Consider the following 6,173-nt stretch of genomic DNA (forward strand, 5'->3'; position numbering starts at 1 on the left):
TGGGAGGTGCATGACGGGCAGAGAGGAAAGTGTGAGACAGAGACAGTGAAGAAAAAGACAGGAGAAGAGTGCTATGTAAATACAGAGAAGGTAGATATTATTTCAAAGAGAGAAAACTAATAAACAAATATAGCAGAAAAAGACTAGAAGCAGAAAGTTAAAAAAAATTAGAAGGAAAATAGAAAGTCGGGAGCAAAGACATTAGGAAGTGTTAGGGTTGTAAGAGGATTAAATAAATAAAATTGGTTATAAATCAAAAGAGATAAAGCTTAGATTATAGTGAAAAAGCTGACAGACTGATCAATGCTTGGGACAGTCATTGATGGGAGACTTAAGTGATGATGAAATAATACTCCCAGAACATTACTTGACTGACGGAGACATCGAAACCCAGGGAATCAGGACACATTTTTGGCTGGAAAGGACCTATTTTGACAGGGTAGGAGCAGAACATTGGCAGGACGAACAAGAGATCAATCAGAAATTATGGCAGATTACTAAGGTAATCAATCTGAAGCAAAAGAAAGAACAATTCCCTCTAATTAATTGGGAGCTGCTGATAAGACGTCTGTGGCATCAGGTTTAACCCCGTGGCTGGAGCTGCTTTGTGCTGACCCTAATAAAGAACTTAGCATACCATTAAATCATTTAGTAACACTACCAACCGATCCAGGTGAAGAACTGTTTCCTAGGTTGACTCTGACTGTGGTCCCAAGGAAGGTTCGGTGGGAACAGGTAAATTTTCATATTTAGTTAAAGAAAAAGAAGACGGGCATAGCAGTTGGAAATTTAATCCTTTTAAGGGTTTAAAATACAAAACAGGTGTTACAGCCAGCAAGTTATTGGTCTGGATCAGGACAGCCCCTGAGGGACTACCAGAACACCATAGAAACACCTCACATAGCGTTTGTCAGGGTTACATGGGTAACTCTCAAGGTCAAGGTCGGGAAAGTACCCGCTAGACTTAGTACTAAGAAAATATCCAGGAAAACGCACTAAGGCCAACCAATGTATGAGAAAGTGGCACAAAAGGTCACATGGGGGCAGGCAATGGCCTTTGGTGGGATCATTTGATCTGGTGATGTGTGAAGCAGTTGCGGTAGAAATACAGAAAAAAGAAATTAAAGATCAGCAGAAGAACGTAAAAACAACAAAAAACGCACTGAAGAAAAAGAAGTTTTGGCCTTGTTCAAGCAGGAAGCACAGAGGCTACAGCAGAAAAGAGAAAAAATGACAGAGGAAAGATCCAAGAGACTAAAGCCAGTGCACCGAGCTGGGAAGCAGAGCCACCCCCATATAAACGTCATGATATGGAGAAGACAGCTGGACAATTTGTATTAGGAACTCGTGAAGAGGACCAAGGCATGGATGTGGAGGGCAAATTCACACTGACACTAAAAGCTCGAGAGCCACAAGGAGACAGGTCCTCAGTCTGTCAAATGGATCATACAAGGTCTCCAAGTCCGAAAGTAAGTGGTCGCACACCACGACCAGCAGGGGGGGCCACAAATAACAGTGACACGGAGGCAGACGAGGATAAAGAGAGAGACCTGAAGGCTCCGCCTGCACATCGAGGTCCACTGAAAACCGTCCCCTCCCACCATAAGTCAGCCGACTGGACCTTCACAGGCTATAGAGGCTCCGAAGAGTGGCACAAGAGCTTCTGTGACACACTGGATCTGGCCAGAAGAGATAATGAAGAACTAGCTGAGCAACTTCGGCTAGCGAAGGAAAGAATACAAAGACATAGGGACACCGAGGAAAGAAGAATATTACAACAGTCGACGCCCAATCAAGGGAATCACATTATACAGCCACCCACCCGAAAAATTTCTGGTGAGATCATCATTGAGAGTGCAAAAGAGGCCCGACTCAGGCAAAGACAACAATGTGTAGCCAAAGACATAGCGGCTTTAGAACAGAATATAACCGACTGGATGGACTGCCTGGAACCAGTCAGTCGCACTCGATCTGGAAGACAGTATGGAGCCCGCACAGAAGAAGAGGAGGACGAAGACCTCATATGCCCATTGGTGGTTAGAAATGGTCATCATGTGTATACCCCATGGAGCTGGACAGACATGGTGGGGCTGGCCAACAGACTGCCAGACATCACCCAAGGAGCTGGGAGATGGATAACTGCCTTAGAAGAAGGTACTGCAGGGGTAACCTTGTCTTAGGTGACATAAAAGCCTTGCTAATGCATGTCATGGGAAAACATGACACTGAAGAATTAGCAGGAAAGGTTGGACTAACACAAATGATGGGCACTAATCAACATGATGAAGTCCCCTTTAATCGCTATAGAAACTCCATGTGGGAAGGACTGAGAAGAAAAGTACCCTGAGGTCTTGGATCCCTCTAAATTGGATGATGAGGAGTGGACACCTGAAGAGTGCCCAAAGAAGTTCCTGCACCGATTCCAGAAGAGATGGGCGGAGGAAACAGGAAATGCATGGAACCATTCTCCAGCAACTGAAATCCTGTTTAAAATAACTGTAAAAAAGGCTCTACCCAGATGAGGTTCAGAAAGCCCTAGATGGAGTCGTGGGACTATCAAAAATGAATTGGGCTTTATACTCTGAGCATATTTGTCACCATCTTGAAATCTACAAGAAAGAAAAACAAAAAGAAGAAGATGCAGCAAAATCCCTGACGAAAAAATTGGTGCAGATGCAGTTGGGAGAGCTAACCAAAGTCAAGAAAGAAAAAACAAAGACCCAGGCACCAATGATGACCCCTGTTCCTTCTGAGTCGGCAAGCCTAGCCCCTACGACAAACACTGCTGCCACCATACAGGCACCTGTGTAACAGCCACACAGAGCCCCCAAGGAGCAGCAGGGAGCACTGCTGCAGGAGAAGTCTCGGCACCAGTGGAGCATCACTATCACTACCATAGCACTGCACACCCGGAAATGGACCCACCTACAGTCATGGTTGGAGAGGAGAGTCACGGAACTTTCAATGTCAAAGAGGAGGGTGGCGAAGAGGATCTCGCCAACCTTCATTTGGAAGCAGATTCCAGAACTCAGCTCCCAGGAACAGTCAAGCGGGACCGCCTATGGGACCAACACCCCCAATAGGGGATCAACCCTCTAATGAGTGTTGGAGCTGTGGACAACCTGGACATCGAATGAGAAATTGTCCGGCCCGACCTTGGGTTTGGACCCTCTGCCTATTGGCAATAGGGGGGCCTAGAGAAGACAGAGGGGGAAACGGTGGCATTGGCTATTTCGATGATACCTAAGGAAGAGCCTACCGTCACTGTTAATATACAAAACAGAGATTTCCCTTTCATGGTGGATACAGGGGCAACATACTCTTGCATAGGGAAAATGGGCGCTCATCTCCCCCTCTCTGGGTCTGTAATTAAGACCATCGGCTTCTCTGGGAAGACTCAAATAATACCGTTTACACGCCCACTTCCTGTAACGATTGCAGGAAAAAAGAATTGAAGCACCCCTGTTATACTCACAAAATACACCTGTGAATTTGCTGGGAAGAGACATTTTATGTAAGCTACAAACCCAGATAGTGTGTACCCATCAAGGACTGCAAATACACTTTCCTGACGAAGCACTCGCCAACATTATGGTGCTTATGGACATGGAAAACAAGGTCCGACCTGTGCAAACCCATGGTATACTGGCTGAAGTTACAACCAGAAAATTCAAATCTTCAACTGGAATGGGAAAAATGGAAGCCCTGGGCAGAACAACACTATGAAGCAGTATGTACATCTAGTTTACCTTTACATGTCACCCTGATGTTCGATGCCAAACAAGAACAAACTGACTATGCATGCTGCTGGGATGCATTGATGAATCAACGGCTGTTTCACATAACCACCACAGAAATTTATTTAGGCCCCCAAGGGGCCGCAGCTTCTGTCAAGCTAACTTCAGCTGAACAACAATGGTATCAAGTGCCGAATGCCACGCCTCATGTGACCCTTTTAGTCTCAGAAAAGTATGAATCCCATGACCTAGGTCCAATGGTAAAGACAGCCTCAGAAGTTGAAGAATGGCAAAACATGGAAAGTCCACAAGTACATCTGTCAAAAGACCAGCAGTTTATACGAATTAATTTAAAAGTAAATGATGAGGCTATAGCTCAAAAAGTGGAGCTCAATCCTAGACCAGAGGGACAGATGGTGTTATCGGCCCACAAGAGAGATTGTTTGCAAATACCACCAGTGGTGTGGTCCAAAAGCAAAACGGATGTAGGACTAGTAAAAACAGCCTTACCAGTAAAAATAAAAGTAAAACCGGGAGCAAAACTGCCTCACCAAAGGCAGTATCCATTAAAACCTCAGGCTATTGAAGGCATAAAACCAGTAATCAAGGGACTAATGGCAGCTGGAGTTTTAATAAAACTGCAAGCCCATGCAATACTCCTATCTATCCTATCCCTAAAAACAATACCAAGAGTATCGGCTGGTACATGATCTGCGTCCTATCAATGCAATAATAGAAATGGATGCACCTATAGTACCTGATCCGCATACTATACTATCAAGCATCCCTGCTGGAGCAAAATGGTACACAGTAATAGATCTGTGTTCAGCCTATTTCAGTGTGCCTGTGCACCCAGACTCACAACATTTGTTTGCATTCACATTTCTGGGACAACAGCTAACGTATACACGGCTACCTCAGGGACTGAACCTGTCCCCAGCCATCTTTAACAAAGTCCTGGCTGAAGATTTACAACACCTTGACATACCCAGTACATTGGTGCAATATATGGATGATCTCCTTATTGCATCAGAGACTCAAGAACAGTGTGAAAAGATTCATTAATTGTATTGCATGCATTGGCAGATGGAGGTCATAAAGTAGTAAGGACAAATTGCAGTTCTGCAAACAACAAAGTAGAATACTGGGAAGACAGTTGTGTGGGACCACGCGATGTATAGCCCCAGCCAAGTGGAGGCTATAATCAAGGCTCCCAAACCCCAAACAGTGGGACAGATGCTTTCATTCCTTGGGATGGCAGGGTACAGTCGGCCGTGGATTTGTGATTATGCTATAAAAACTGCACCTTGGCGTGCCATGATTAGAGCAGGGGGCAAACAAGCAATGCAGCTCTCCTCGTCTGGACAGATCAGGCAACGGGAGCTTTTGAGGCCCTAAAAACAGACATGCAATCTGCTCCCGCGTTAGGTAACCCAGATTATGGGAAACCTTTCCATTTGTATGTTACTGAAAAAGCTGGTTATGCTTGTGCTGTACTAATGCAGGAAACAAATGAGGGAAAACAACCATTGGCCTATTATAGTACAAAGCTTGACAACATTGAAACAGGATTGCCACATGCTATCAGGGTCTAGCAGCAGCTGCTTTTGCATTTCAAAAAGCATCATCCATAATCATGGGACATGCAGTAACGTTGTACACGTCGCATCAGTTACATGCCCTGCTAACCAGTCACGTTTTGTCTAACACAAGCTAGACGCACTGGATATGAAGTTGTGTTGTCCGCTCCAGAAATAACAATACAACGTTGTCACACGGTGAATCCCGCCACCAAATTGACCACACCGTTAGATGGTACTCCACATAACTGTGTGGCAGAGACAGAGAAATTTTTGAGAGCCAGACAACATTTGTATAATCACGCCATAGATGCAGATCTAACCCTGTTCGTGGATGGCTCATGCTTTCGGATGCCGCGGGATTGCATGCGGGTATGGGGATATGTTAAACTAAACACGGATGGCGAGACCTTTGAATTACTGGAGTCCCAAGGAATTGATCAGCCTTGTTCAGAGCCCAACTGGGCAGAAATCAAAGCCTTAACTATGGCTTGCCAGATAGCTAAAGATCAACGGTGTTAATATCTACACAGACTCAGCCTACGCTTATGGCGTATGTCATGTACATGCAAACATTTGGAAACAAAGGGGATTCCCTGAGAGCAGATGGCACCCCTGTCACTCATGGAGAAGCGATTCCCAACTGTTACAAAGCTCTCCAATTACCGTCTGAGGTAGCCATCATTAAATGTGCAGGTCATTAAAAGAATAATAACATCATAGCTCAAGGTAACAACCTAGCAGATGACGCAGCGCGCAAGGAGCACAAGGAGAAAATGTGTTTCCCCTGCTAACCATCCAAGATTGTGCCCCACTGGTTTCACTTGACGCACTGATAGTGGCTCAAAGTAGGGCC

Source organism: Thalassophryne amazonica, chromosome 10 (assembly GCF_902500255.1).
Source record: "Thalassophryne amazonica chromosome 10, fThaAma1.1, whole genome shotgun sequence".
NCBI lineage: Eukaryota > Metazoa > Chordata > Actinopteri > Batrachoidiformes > Batrachoididae > Thalassophryne > Thalassophryne amazonica.